This window comes from Amphiura filiformis, chromosome 12, assembly GCF_039555335.1.
Source record: "Amphiura filiformis chromosome 12, Afil_fr2py, whole genome shotgun sequence".
In the NCBI taxonomy this organism is placed as follows: Eukaryota; Metazoa; Echinodermata; class Ophiuroidea; order Amphilepidida; family Amphiuridae; genus Amphiura; species Amphiura filiformis.
In genome coordinates, this window is record NC_092639.1 from 62,785,056 (window position 1) to 62,801,020 (window position 15,965).

Consider the following 15,965-nt stretch of genomic DNA (forward strand, 5'->3'; position numbering starts at 1 on the left):
AAACTGTCATATGGGCATAAAACTTGGTGGCTACAGTCAACATTTAGAGTCAGGTTTTTGGAAGGTCATTACGGGGTCATTTGAGGTCACCCAAGGGTTATCTGAGGTCAAATTACTAAAAACTATCATATGGGGATGGAACTTGGTGGGTACAGTCAACATTTAGAGTCAAGTATTTGGAAGGTCATTTCAGGGTTATCTGAGGTCACCCAGGGGTCATCTGAGGTCAAATTACTAAAAACTTGTATGGGCATGAAACTTGGTAAGTACAGTCAACTTTTGGAGTCAAATTTTTGGAAGGGCATTTCGGAGTCATCCAAGGTCACTCAGGAGTCATCTGAGTTCAAATGTGTCCTAAATTGGTTAATGTATGCTCTGCAAATGAGATAGCTACATGTACCAACCAACATGTGACCTCTCACATAATCAAATGATGTCACCTGTTGCACATTTGACTCCCAAGAAAAATTACTTTCACTGTCCCCAAAAAGCAAAGAGCCACAGCGCCATTGGTGCTCTTGTTCTAAATGTTTTAATAACATTTACATGTCAGGGTATATGTGACGTGTTATGTCAAAAGGAGAAACTTTTGGGCAGGTAATCAATTTTGAGGTTTTTACATATCTTTAAGGGGGTACTACACCCCTGTGGTAAATTCGTGACTATTTTTGCATTTTTCTCGCAAAATAATAACACACTGGTAACAAAAGTTATGTATATTATTGGGGCAAGGAATCCAATTACTACACTGAAATTTCAGTGACTCAAGACAAGTGGTTCAGTATATATAATGAGGTACATCCTAGCGGTACCTTATTTCTTATCATAAATAACAAACCGCTTGTCTTGGGTAGAGATATTTTGCTCCACAACGCCGCTTTCCCCAATGAAATCGGACATTCCAAAGCAAAGATATTGAGTTCGTAAGTTCTGGTATTATATAAAATTGGAAATTGAGATATCGGCCTTTAAAAATATTATTGACAATGGTGAGAGTAGGAATTACCTTGAAAAATGTCTCAAAAAATACAAGATGCCTGTTATATTCCGGTCTGAAACTATCAGACAATATTTTTAATAGTAATAAAATCACAAATTCATAACAAACCCAAATTGTGAAAAAGTCAACCCTGGGCAGAGTTTTGGCTACTTCTCCATTTACGATCCTGCCCAAAAGTGTCTCCATTTGACATGACACGTCACATATAAAGGTCATGAAAACGTATTTAAAGTGCATATCTATTGCAAAAACAAGTTTAAGTCCATTCGAAGAGAATAATTATTACATTACTAGTTGACACTCGTTGCAATTTTTTTATTCGTATTTCCCTGAAAAAAAGACAAATTTTGTTGGTAAAATTCAGTGTTCGTAGCGAAATTGGCAATATTCATATACTGACATCACTGTAGTTTCTAGGTCAGATCTGTCTCGTTCGAAGGAACACACCGCTTAAAGTTGTTTTTTGCAGAATATCAATTTTAAACGACCTATTTTCTCAAAAAAGGAGTCATTTTCATTGCCCTCATAATATTAGCTTGCCAATGATATAATGTTGTCCGAGCAATATATATGCCCTTTTAAGAGGTTTCATATGAAAAAACACTGGAAACAACATTTTAAAAATGTCAAAATATTACTGTAAAACATTTGTTGGCAAATATTTTTGTGAAATATTTTGTAAACTCTTAAGGCATGGGGTATGGGCGAACTTGAAGTACAGGTATCTGGAGAGGGCAAGCAACAAGTTACCCAAATCACAGCGGCAGGTAGTCACTGGACCGCCAAGTGCAAATATCTATTTATTTTGGAAGGTTCGTGTTTGTTTTAAATTTTGGGGCGTTTTTCCAAAATTTGATATTTTTGGTGATATTTAAAAAAAGCGACATGCCAAAGACAACTCTTTGGGCATATAGTTTGTTATAGTTATTGCAGTTCTTTTCCACATACCTACGTTACCGTTTGCGTTGGTGATTTACTAATATTATATGTTTTATGACTGCAATTTGGCGTTTTCAACGCGTGTTAAGCTTATCATGAAATTAACGCGAATATATAGTCACGCTGCTTTTAGAATTCTTACCTGATCGTCGGCTTTTGCAGGCAATAGAATGCAGATTGGCTCACGATAGATGTCGTATTCCTCTATGTGGGTCACTTGATGATAAAATTACTTTGAATTTTATGTAACACAAATTTGCGTCTGGAAACCGGGTCTGGAACTGATTTTGGTACAGCCATAGACATCAGCGCCGTGTCAAATCTCATAAAAAGGCCACAACTGACGAGTATGTTTTTATGTTTCCCGCATGAAAGCTTGCGTCAACATCTACATTGCTTCTTTGGAAACGTTGACCTTTGACCAGTCTTTGTAAATGCCCTGCTATGACCTTGATATGTAGATTTGATTGGGTACAGTAAAAGCATCCACTTTACGCTCATTAGTATTTACACCACACGTGGTAAAATGTTTCGCATCAAGATTTCAAGAATGTTTTTTGAGTGTTGCTTTAAACGTTTCATACCCTTTATATAACCCGACACTTGTCTATGAAATGTTTTGTGCTTGCTGGGACAATTTTCTATTCGTTTAAGGGGTAGGGATGTTCTGTCCGTATGGTTGATTTATATGTTTAATGCATATATCAAATGCATCCCCGGCCCCTGGGGACCCGGGGATGGCCGGGTCGTGGGCCGTGGATTTGGGGTTTAAAAGTTCAAGTCCCGGGTAAACACCTGGACAGTCCAGGACCCACCCGGGCAAAACTCTCAGCCACTCCCCGGCCCCCCGGGGCGAATATCCGATGCAAGCTGATGCAAACCCCGGGTATTCCTCGGCCCAAGTTCCCGGCCCTGCGCATCGGATATAGGCCTTGGATCTTAAGATGGTTAAATATCGCGGCAATCTTGTAATGCGGGCTCAAAATTCGACAGGTATGTCTTCAATGGACAGCCGAACTCTGGACATGCTGGGTGGATTCAAACGCTTCAAATATAGGACTAAATGTGTGTTCCATTGCAAATACGTCAGTTACTCACCTTGTTGTGGAACATCTAAAAACGATAACGAATTAGGCTACCTATAGATTCTGGTCACTAGCGCAGAGCAGCGTAATTCTTTTCTTTCCTTCCTATATAATATCGATTATGTGTAGGCCTATTTGCTTTACTGTTTGAGTATCAAAGCACGGGCTTCAACGTGAACAGTTTACAGGCATAGAATCAGAAAATAGGATTTTGGAGTACATTTCAGTGATTTTGGTGCATCAACTATCAATCGTTGGGTTTTCAATAGAGACTAATGCGCCTAACTGGATGCCCATTTAAGACCAAAATGTTGCTGAGTATGTAAGGAACTGAGAAAGGCAAATAACATAGGCTGAGACCATTTCGTGGTTCAGCAAAACGCTGCTTAATCCGACACGGCGTAAGTCCGATTATGAACACACGTAAAGTTAGTTAGAAGGAAATTAGATCCATGTTACAGATTCGGACTATGAGTGTTTTTCATATTCGAACTATATTGAAGTGTGTCTCACATTCAGAAGTGAAATGTCAGACTGTTATAGGCCTACTGTTTCCACTTTCGGACTAACGACTAACGTCTATTTTTCGGACGAGCACACCGTCGAAGGAATTTTACGTTGCATATATCAATGTCGGACCCCAGTCACCCGACTTTTCCACTTCGTCATTTCGTGTATTTTTCATGCTTTACAGTGGCAGGGGAACGGGACAAGAGGGGATCCCTGTGCCATCACTATATTTACATGTAATATGTATGCTTGTTTTAAATATTACGAGGAATGAATGGCGGGTCGGAAAATGCCTGGAATAAACCAGGAATATCGTATTGATATAGGGCCTACATGTAGGTCTATATGATTAAAACATCAAAGATATGAAAGAAACATATCACTGCATTTACATCTGTCCAGGATACGGGAGTGACAATGGTTCGAGCTTTGCATAAACATTTTAAGCACATAATATTATAGGCCTATATGATTTTTTTTTATGTCAATCCAAAATGCAACATTAATATAATGAGGCTATTCTGTAAAGACCCATACCCCATCCAAATAGGCCTACCTTGTATCTTGTTTAAAATCAAATGAACATCTATCAAACTTTTGGCGCACAAGTTATTACTATTTTGTTTCACGATGTTGCCATTTTGGATATTATTTAAAACATCCTTTCAACGATTTGTGACTAATGATATTGTTAAACGCTCCAATATGAAAATATAATATAGTTTTGAAAATCTGTATATTAACACAAGACATTGAATTCAATTTTTATATCATACACCTATTGAAAGAAAAAAATACAGCACACAAATTTAATAAAGAATATGTACATTGCTAAGTATTATGGCCATGTAGCAGTCGATCGCCGATGTCACAAAAGTATCATTGATTCTTTTATTATCACGGTCAGTTTTGTTTGAGTGTAGGCCTAATAATTTAAAACTTTACTCTTGGCGGGTGGTTAAAACAAAAAAATAACTTAAAGAAATAAAAACCAATACATTTGGCATAAATAAGCGTATAGCAGGCTCTTGTTTGCACGTGCATGTCAAGAAGCCAATGTGGTCTGGTTAAACATGCTAACGTTAGAGCCCCGCTAAATAGCAGATACATGGCCTCCTACAAAATTTGGAAACAACAGCCAAGATTTTGTTTTTGGAATGGATTTATAGTAACATTAATGTGGCGACTCAGTGGATTATTAATATACATCCACGGCTCAAATACGGCCAAGTGATAGGATTCCCCGGCCCATTAATGCGGGCATCCTTACTAGCAAACCACGGCCATGTTCACGGCCCATTTTACTGTTTGGAAAAACCCCGGGTAAGTTACGACATAATCCCGGCCCTTGCCTGGTAAAGTCCCAGCCCAATTTCCCGGGGTTTTGGCCGACGTCAAGTCTTATACCAGTCCCGGCCAACACCCGGCTCCCCCCGGGACACATCTTGAGTCAAATCCCGGGTCACATGATGTCAAGTCCCGGACCATCCCCGGGTCCCCAGGGGCCGGGGTTGCATTTGATAGGTGCATAAGGCAGGAAGGTGCATGCTGTTGGTCATTGTCTTTTAAGAATATGTTATTTCAAGAAAAGTAACATATTCGTTGCTTTTATATTAATGGACTTAACACATGAACACGGGCGTGTGTAAGTCCTACATATTTTGTAGTAATAGGTTTTATATTATAAAATTAATCTTTGTGAGCTTGACAACTCTGTATATACTGCACCCAAAAAGTATCCTTACACTTTAGAATGATAAGAACTGTCTTTAAAAAAGACAATGCACTTTATATTAAATTAATATTTAATTCAACAGATGTGAGAATTTTCAGGTTATCCAAATTTTTTTTTGTCCAAATTTACGCAATTTATTTATTTTTAGCCTGTGTTTAGGTCTTTTTTGCCATTTTCACTCTACTTTTCAGTTTTGTTTTTTTAAATGTTCAGTGTTTTTAGAATAGTTCAATCTCATGCCTGATTAAATGACTAAGCTAAGAGGTCTACTGTAGCTAAGGAGTTAACTACTATTATATACTTCATTAATATATTCTTGTTCATTGATTGGTTAAAAGTGGATCACATGACCAAAAATAGTTTTACCATCAGTTCTATCCGTAAATAGTACATGTACCTCTAAGCCGTAAATAGTATTTTCAATGTACCGGATGAGTCGTAAATAGTACCTCCAAGCCGTAAATAGTACTTTTGACCATGCCTTCCGCGTGCGCGCATTCGATGCGACGGAACAGTTCACGCACGCGAAACTGCCATAGCGTGATGTCGCGCTGCTGTAATTGGTTAGCCCAATTTTAGCCTATTCGATTTTTTTGAAGGGCAAAATATAGGTTGTGCTTAAATTGGTCGTGCTGTTCACTCAGGATAGAAGCTGGAGAGTCAAAACGTCAAATAATTTTCTTTTAACCAATCAATGAACAAAGAACATATTAATGAAGTATATAAAACAAATATATACTGCCTTTATTCGAAGTTCTGGTTAAAACTATGGTCCCTCGTTGAGATCAATAATACTATTGATCCCACCTCGGCCCATAGTTTTAACCAGAACCTCTCATGGCAGTATATATTTGTATACTATTATATCTATATGTCTGTGGGCCAACTTTCTGAAAAATTCAGCAATTTAAATGAATTGCATATCAATTCATACTAAAATTGATTGAAACACATGCTAATGTCAATTGAAAAGGCATTGGTCCACAAACATTTAAGAATATTGGGACATTTTCAATGTATATGCTGACTGCAACCAATAAGGTAAGCCATGTGGGACAGAAGTGTAGCATAATAAAATATATAGTTTGACCTACCTACGACCAATCAATCTGGAGTTATTAGCAAAAAGGTCAAAGGTTGAAATTTGGGCTCAACGTGGGTCAAACACAGAGAATTTATCCGATTTTGATAAAAATGGTCTCAAAATGTTTTTCTTGATATAATAATTCAGAAAAAGAATAGTTTTTACTATGTGTGACATTTCGTTACCTGGTAATGCAGGGAAAATACCTCAACATCAATTGGACTCAATGGGCAGTAACTCTTTTTGCTGTAATACCGTGGTAACGAAACAGCGCATGTATTGCAAACTGTTTTGTTTCTGAATTATTATAAGAAGACAAACATTTTGAGACCATTTTGAGCAAAATTGGGTAACTTTTCTGTGTTTGACCCCAATGGAGCTCAAATTTTGCCCTTTGACCTTTTTGCCAATAACTCCTGACTGATTAGTCGTAGGTAGGTCAAACTATATGGAGCACGTGTGGCAGAGTGGATAAGGCGCCCGACTCATAATAATACATAGGTTGTGAGTTCGAGCCCCGCTCCTGCCAACGTGTTGTGTCCTTGGGCAAGGCACTTTATCCTCATTGCCTACTGGGGATGTGGTTGGATTGGATGTTTGTATAGTTGTTTGTTTCAATGTTGCAATATTGGCGCTGATTATTTAAGCTGCTGCCTGCAAATTGCATTGTGTCTGTTTGGGTGTGTTTAATGTACAATTCTAGCAATTTGACCTGCGGGTCACCATTAGAGTTTGAAATAAAACCTTCCTTTTTTTATATATATATTTTCTGAATCCTTGTGACCTGAGGATTATTTTATAATTTTAACCAAATACAGAAATGAAGGAACAATTTTGAGTGTTGACCGCTGTGTAAAATTTGACCCCGGATATCTTGGAACGCTCAAGGGTGCCCATTGGGTATCTGTTATTTTCTTATGCTGTACACCTCAGATATCAATATTAAAACAAAAAATGTTAGTCAAACCTGAATTTACACTCACAAGGAATTTCTATCCGACTACTACAATGTAGTAATATTGGAGTAAAAACTGGGGTTAATCACTTAAGAATATCCTCATGAGTAAATTGCCCTAGAGTATTGACATTGTAAGACATTTTATTCTATATTTTATGTAAAATTGTCAAAAAGACATGATATAATGTACTTTGTCTTCGTCTGAAATAAAGAGAATGAAATGTGAGACATCATCTCCTCTGTTTCATTTTGAGAAAAGTTTCAAAAGCTAATTGAGTGTTGTTAATGCAGAGAACGCCACTTAAGGGGTGGGGTATGAACGTTTGGACAGTATTTATTTTGGGACATTGGAGCACATCAGACATATCGAATTGCATTCTGAATACGAAGAATGTCATTCTCATATCAAATAATTTTGATTTTTGAAATTCGCAATTTAATACACATTTTATGGCAAATCATTAAAATTGATATTTTTGATATTTAACAGTACTTGAAGTAAACTTTATAAATCTGATGATTTATACTTAAGTGTATGTAGGTGGGATGAAAAGCCGACGATCAATTGAAAATTTTGACCTTTCGTATTGAAGATTTTTTTCCCAAAACACCAACAAAAAATTAGGTCTTTTTGGGAAAAAATCCATGTCTTCAATACGAAAGGTCAAAATTTTCAATTGACCGTCGGCTTTTCCTCCCTGCTACATACACTTTAAGAATATATCATTAGATTTATATAATTTACTTCGAGGACTGTTATATATCAAAATTTGAAAAATATCAAATTTTTATAATTTGTCGTAAAATTTGTATTATATTGTGATTTTCAAAAATGAAAATTATTTGATATCAGAAAGACATGCTTCGTATTCAGAATGCAATTCGATAGGTCTGAGGTGCTCTCATGTCCCACAAAAATACTGTCGAAACGCAATAAACGCTCATTTTAGATCCCTTAAGGTATCAGATTTGACACCATTTACACAAATACGCCTTTAATGATAGTTTCTTGTGAATAACATCATTTAAGGTGCAAAATTTGATGGTGCGCGTTGCTCCATTAATGGTAAACGAGGTATTGTTGGTCGAAGCCCCCCCCAAAATCGATTTTCATTATCTAAATCAATATATTATTGAAAAATAACAATTTGATGTTTTGCTACTAAGTTCATTCTGCAAATCATATACTTTTGAAAACTTTCTTGTTGTTAATGAGTTATATACGTTTTACAAAAGTGTTGTTGTTTCAGCCCTCTTTTAACATAACTCGTGAACCACAGGACCTACAAAAGTATAGCTGTGATATTTGAATTCTTCTACACACTCGCTATAAAATGATCAAATATAACTCACTATTGACGGTTACGCCTATGGTTGCAGATCCTTACTTCCGGTTGGACGTATCCCGGCCGACGAGGGTGTTCGACCATGATAGGCGAAGCCGTCAATAGAGGTTATCCACTTTACTCATGCGTGACTTCTAACAAAACGCACTGGTTCCCGTAGTATTCCTCATTCAAACCAATTCAATACACGACCTCGGAGTTACCTGCATGACTTTGGCGGGCTATTTTGAAACAGTCATGGCTGCACATGCAGGTTTTTTTTTTTTGAAAGTCCTAAACAAGGTATAGCAGTCGCTGATAAAGTAGGATATGCAGCTTATAGAACACGGAAAACCTCTATAGCGAGTTATATTTTGGTTTTGTACAAATGAAATCATTTATAATGTTTACCAACAAACCTGATGAATTTATTTATTGGTAGATAATAATAATAATAATAATAATAATAATGTGAATTTCTAATGCGCACATCTCCACCAAATCAATGGCGCTCAAGGCGCGATACAAAGAATAACTTAAACTACAAAATAAAAATTAATTTTCATTACAACTTAATCTACACATGAACAACAATCAATAGGTGAACAAAATATGGTGATGCACATCAGTAAAATGCTTCTTTCATTAAGTGAGTTTTTAAAGAACTTTTAAACTGTGTTAAAGATGTACTTAGTTTAATGTGGGTTGGCAGAGTATTCCAGAGACGTGGTGAAGCAATTGAAAAAGCCCTATCCCCCCATGAATGTTTTGAACGGGGTTCGCAGAGAAGCGATTTGTCACTAGAACGGAGCATACGAGGAGGGTTATATGGTTGGAGGAGACATTTGATATATTCTGGTGCAAGATCATTTAGTGATTTAAAAACAATGAGCAACAGTTTGTAAACAATTCTGTAACCAACCGGCAGCCAATGTAACTCTCTTAAAACTGGAGTGATGTGAGATCTCTTTCTAGTTAAAGTGACCAAGCGCGCAGCAGTGTTCTGAATACGCTGTAGACGTGCAATCTGATCTTGAGGAAGGCCAAACAAGAGGGAGTTGCCCATATCAAGCCGGGAGGTTACAAAACTGTGAACAATTTGTTCAGTAGCATGAGGACTTAAGTACTTTCTTATTCTACCAATGTTTCTGATATGGAATGATGCTGAACGTACAATACTTGATACATGAGTATTAAGAGACATTGACGAGTCCAAAATAACACCAATTAAAACAAATTCAGTCTTTTCATCGTTCAATTTTAGAAAATTCTCCTGCATCCACTTATTACGGATCTCACAAATGCATGATTCAATACACTCAATGGTTTGATCAGCACATTCTTGGGTTGGTTTGAAAGACATGTACAACTGCGTATCGTCAGCATATACATGATACTGTAATTTGTATTTGAGGATTATCTTATGAACTGGATAGGTATAAATGGTGAACCATTGGGGTCCAAGGACTGACCCTTGCGGGACTGCATAATCATGAACAACTGGAGTGGAGGAGGAGTTCCCAACGCGAACATACTCTGGCCTGTTACTCAGATATGATTGACACCATGCAAGCGCATTACCTCTCAAGCCAATAAAATCACGAAGTCTGCTTAGCAAAATGTTGTGGTCCACGGTATCGAATGCCGCGCTTAAATCTAAAAGGATGAGAGCGGTTACGTTTCCCTCATCCATAGCAGCCAAAATATCATTTTCAACGCGCAATAGAGCGGTCTCAATGCTGTGTTTTGGCCTGTAAGCACTCTGAAACCCATCGGAAAGATTATTTTCATTTATAACCAAACTCAGTCTAGCCGATACAACACGCTCGATTGTCTTTCCTAAGAACTCCAGATTGGCTACAGGTCTATAATTCTTTAGGACTGCCTTGGCCAAACCAGTTTTCTTTAACAGGGTCTAATGTATGCAGTCTTGAGAGTGGTTGGAAAAATACCTTCAGCAAAAGATTTATTTACGATGTAGGTAATGTGAGGAACAAAGTCATCAATACACTCTTTGACCAGTGATGTTGGGACAGGGTCCAACTCACAGGTTTTACATGGTGACTTACAAATAATATCCCGGACTTCAACTTCACTGGCAGGTTTAAAGCTAGTAAGATAAACAGTGGTGTTTGATTCATTCTCACATGAAAATGGATCAGTACATTTGCTAGGAAAAGTATTACGTATATCCACTATCTTTTTACTGAAGAACTCAGAGAATTGCTCGGCAAGAGCATCATCAGACTCACACTGTGGAAGCACAGGTTTTGTGCTTTTTGCAACAAATCATTTACAACCTTATACAACTGTTTTTGATCACCTGCTTTCTCATTGATTTGACCTGAGTAGTACTCTATTTTAGCCTGTTCAATTAACTTATTTACAGTGTTCTTTTGTTCACAGTACATTTGTAAATCAACTTCAAGCTTTGTACTTCTCCACTTGCGCTCAAGCCGTCTCCTTTTTGTTTCGCTATCCGGATGCCCTCATGAAACCATGGACTATTTGGTCTCAACCTAACAGTTCGCGTTCGCGATGGGGCATGTTTGTCCAGGAGGCCACTAAGGGCAAGACTGTAATTTTCAACACAAGATTCAATATCCATAGTTGCAAAATCAATCTCAGCTAAGGACGAACTTAAGTCAGCGCGAAAGGCATTGATGTCAATTGCTTTGAGACGACGTGTGGTGATAGACACAGAAGGAGCTTGAGGTCTTTGAAGATTTAATGTACACATAATTGCATAATGCCATGACAAACCAGGATGAAGATAAATATCGGATACTAATTGTGCATTTTCACGAGTAATAAGCAAATCAAGACAATGGCCTTGCCTATGTGTGGGCTCTGTGATGTGCTGAAAAAGACCATTCGAGGACAACAGAGACTTAAACCGATTTGCTTCACTGTCAGTCAAATCATCAACATGTATGTTAAAGTCACCAGTAAATATTAACTCTGATGGTTGCAACAGGTAATCATCAATCAGGCTCTCAAACTCACTGAGGAATAGCCCAAAATTCCACCTACGTCCTGTACTATCATTTTCAGGGCGATATATGATTACAATGTGCACGGATGTTGAGTTGCTACTTATTTCTGCATGACATGATTCAAATGTTGAGTAAGAATTGACATCACTTTTGATTTTTACAGTTAAGTTGGATTTGTACAAAATTCCAACACCACCACCACGCCTATTTAATCTTGGGATGTGTTGAAATGTATAACCAGTCGGGGTGAGTTCAGAAATTGCTATCTCATCACCAGATGGGTATAGCCAGGTTTCGGTTATTGCAACAATATCAAGATTGTTCTCCAGTACAAGGTCACTAAATTCTGATGTTTTGTTTCTAAGAGATTGTACATTCAGACAACAAAAATTAAGTTTTGATTTATTATGAGGAGGTATTGCACGTAAATTGTCAAGAGTCCGTCCTGTATGGGCACTGTGATTACCAACTGTTACTTGTATCTAAGGTCGTTGGTATTGATCAATCAAAATTAATCGTGTATGGGCTGCATATTAATAAAAGAATAGCTGGTTTTCTCAGGTACTTGTTAACTCTTGTTTATACACTTCCCAAAATATGCTAACTACATCTGATTTGTAATTGGTATAGTAGCCTTTCTGAAAGGCCCGTTGGTTATTTTATAAAATGCCCAGTAGTAAAATAGCGCCGCCGCGACATCCGGCTCGTTTCTCGTCGCTTCGCGACTTGCTGTCATGGCTTCGCCGCTCCCTTCCCACTTGACAAGGGTCGTCGGGAGGGATAGCGAGTCGTCTTTGACAAAGTCTATTGGTATAGGTCTAATAATGAATCCCTTTCTAAAACCAATTTAACCACATTTAATCGTTGAGGTCAAGGGGTTACATTTTGGATATTAGGATAAATTGCTCATAGACAGATAATGGGACAAAGAGACACAAAACTTGATATAAGGTATTCATCTGCCACACCAAAAGTGCTTTATTTTCATCACTCACTTCCAATATAGATACAAGCATTAAATCTCAGCTCAAGAATGTATAATTTAAGCTTCAACAAATATCAGTTGGATTTAAATTTGAATACTTACTATTAAACTTACCCAGTAAACTTACTATAAAACAATTTCCAATTTCAATTTTTGATTCAATCAAATGGCAGAAAAGTTATCAAAATAATCAAATCATCCCACCAAGATCTTTACTATTTCTTGCTGCCATTATGTTTTCGTTATTAATATTTACAACACAATTTACTAATCTTACTACTGGCAATTATCTCAATATCAATATCGGTATCTTCCGTTATACTAGGCTCTGCAATTTTGAATATTATAAACGATCTGAATAAACTATAGGTTATACAAACTTATTTTTCACCATGGTAGAAAAAGGGGACCTCATTTCTACCAAAGAGCTCCATCAGGATATAGTGCTATATAGTGCATATATATTTATATAGAACTCGGCTTTTAAACTAAATACTGCCACGGGTAAAAAAGGGGACATCAATTCTAAGACAGAACCCCTTTAGGATATAGAAGAACTCTTCTTTTAAATTATACACCACGGGTAGAAAAGAGGACCTGCAAATGTAAGAAAGAATTCCCTCTGGATATAAAGGAACTCTGCTTTTAAACTACATATACAACCCGAGTAGAAAAGGGGACCTCAAATCTATCAAAGAACTCCCTCTGAATATAAAGAAACTCTGCTTTTAAACTACATATACAACCCGAGTAGAAAGGGGGACCTCAAATCTATCAAAGAACTCCCTCTGGATATAAAGGAACTCTGCTTTTAAACTACATATACAGCACGGGTAGAAAAGGGGACCTCAAATCTACCAAAGAACTCCCACAAGATAAAAAGGAACTCTAATTTTAAACTACATATGCACCACAAGTAGAAATGGGGACCTTAAATCTACCGCAGAACTCCCTCAAGATATAAAGGAAATCTGCTTTTAAACTAAATATACCCCACAGATAGAAAAGGGACCTCAAATACTACCAAGTAAATAAATACCATGGGTAGAAAAAGGGGACCGCAATCCTACCAACATGACCAAAGAGCTCCCTCAGGATATAAAGGAACACGGCACTTTACTAAACCTTTTTGCACCCAAATTGTTTAAACTCCAAATGAAGATTATTTCATGATACACCTGACAATGTAATTATATTCTCCCATTAATTCCATTAACACCCATATTCGGGTGGGTGGGTGGGGCAAAAAAACATCTTCCTTTGTCATGTTTGTGACAGACAAACACCAAATGATACCAAATTCTAACAAAGAGAGCATATAGCCAATGCATGAGCTGGAAACCTGGCAAAAATGCCATATCTTGAGCAACCCAAGAAGCATTGTGAATAACATGGATCTTTACCAGGGAGATTAGGCATTGTTAAGCTGGCTGCACTTAACGACCCTTATCATGCATGCTGGGCTAACCAAACCCTTGACCAAACTAGATGAACAGAGGAAGAGGCTTACGCATCATACACTGGAACATGGAAACATTCAAACATTACAACTAGCGCACGAGATCAAATTAATGATGCTTAATCGTTATTCTTAATATATCAATATACAGGGGAAAGAAGAATATATCTATATACAGGTGAAAGAAGAAGAACTAGATGCATTTTCTACTTCAAAAAAGTTCTAAAAAGATTCTTACATTCACCTTTTCAATCCTCATTACTACTCCATAAAAATAAGCAAAATAGACAAATGGAGAATTATGGCGAATGAAATATAGCTGTCAGATAGTATAGTCGGCTATGAAACAGTAACATAAGAGTTGTAAATTCGCCCATGGCAACATTTTCTTTGATACCAAACAGTTACTGCCCTTGCTACTTGGCAGCTACTTGCATTCGTGAAATATAGATTCAAGCAGCCAAAACATAAGTGTTTCGGATATGAAACAATAGAACATGTTTAACAACTGCGAAAAAACCCCAGAAATCCTGTTAAATATACAACTTATGACCCCTGCAAGTGAAGGGATTGCAAATAGGCACCTTACCGAAAAAAGACAAAAAGTTGCCACTGGCAGAATTACAGCCAACTTCAGATATTTCATAATTCATCTGCCAAGGTCAACCCACTGCTATATGATTAAACTGTCCTATATACAATCATCTGGCAGTACGTAAAACTATTGCCACAGCAGGTAGGCCAAATTATTACAGAAAACTTGTTTGCTCAAACACAGCTGTGCCATCTAGTTTCTTCTTTCTTCTTCTATCGACCTTATTATTTGCTGTAGCACTCAATGCTTACACCGATTTTGACCTAATTTGGTCACAACCATCACTTACTATGACCATACATGTCACATGAAACTCATAGGGTCAAATGTTACGTAGGGGTCATAGGGGTCAAATTATTCAATTCAAAATGTATCTTCTCGCACAAATTACGTAGGACAGTGACGCCACTTGCACACATGCATTACTATAACGCAGTGTTTATAAATCATTCACAGATTTGGGGTCGAAGGTCATGAAGGGGTCACTTCCGGTGGAAAACCAAATACCTTCAAAAATTTTAGTAGCTAAAAACATGGCAAAGTAACAGTATGTTCACACATAAATTGCTATTAACAAATGTATGTGGTATTTTTTATTTGGGGTTAAAGGTCATTAAGGGGTCACTTCCGACATAAAACCAAATACCTTCAAAATGCATCTTTCCCACAAATTACCTAGGACAGTGACGCCACTTGCACACAAGCATTTCTATTACCTAGTGTTTACCTAGAAATACCGTCAAAAATGTTATGAGCCAGCAAAAACATTTCGTATTTAGTTTTATACCGGAAGTGACCCCTTAATGATCTTTAACCCCCAATGAAAAATACCACATATACACTGGATCAGGCCTTCTCAACTAGTTTATTTCAAGTGCCAACTGGAAAATTTGAGTGATCATGAAGTGCCAACATGTCAAGGAGGGACTCTGCGAGGTAGCGCGTATGCATAGCGGTTAAGGTGCAATGATGCTTTATCGGGGGTCCAGGGGGCAGCGCCCCGGAAGATCATGGATTTTAAGGTTTTTTAAAGGCCCAGATTGGGTATTTATGATTTATGTGAAGATTTATGTGAAAAAATTTCGTGCGCCACTTCAACTGACTCCAAGCGCCAAAAGTGGCGCGCTCGCCGCCAGTTGAGAAGGCCTGCACTGGATAAACACAATTTATAATTGAACATACCATCACTCTCCTATCTTTTACTTAGCTAATAAAATTTTTTGAAGGTATTTGGTTTTACATCGGAAATGACCCCTTAATGACCTTTGATCTGTGTATGATTTACAGGCAGGAA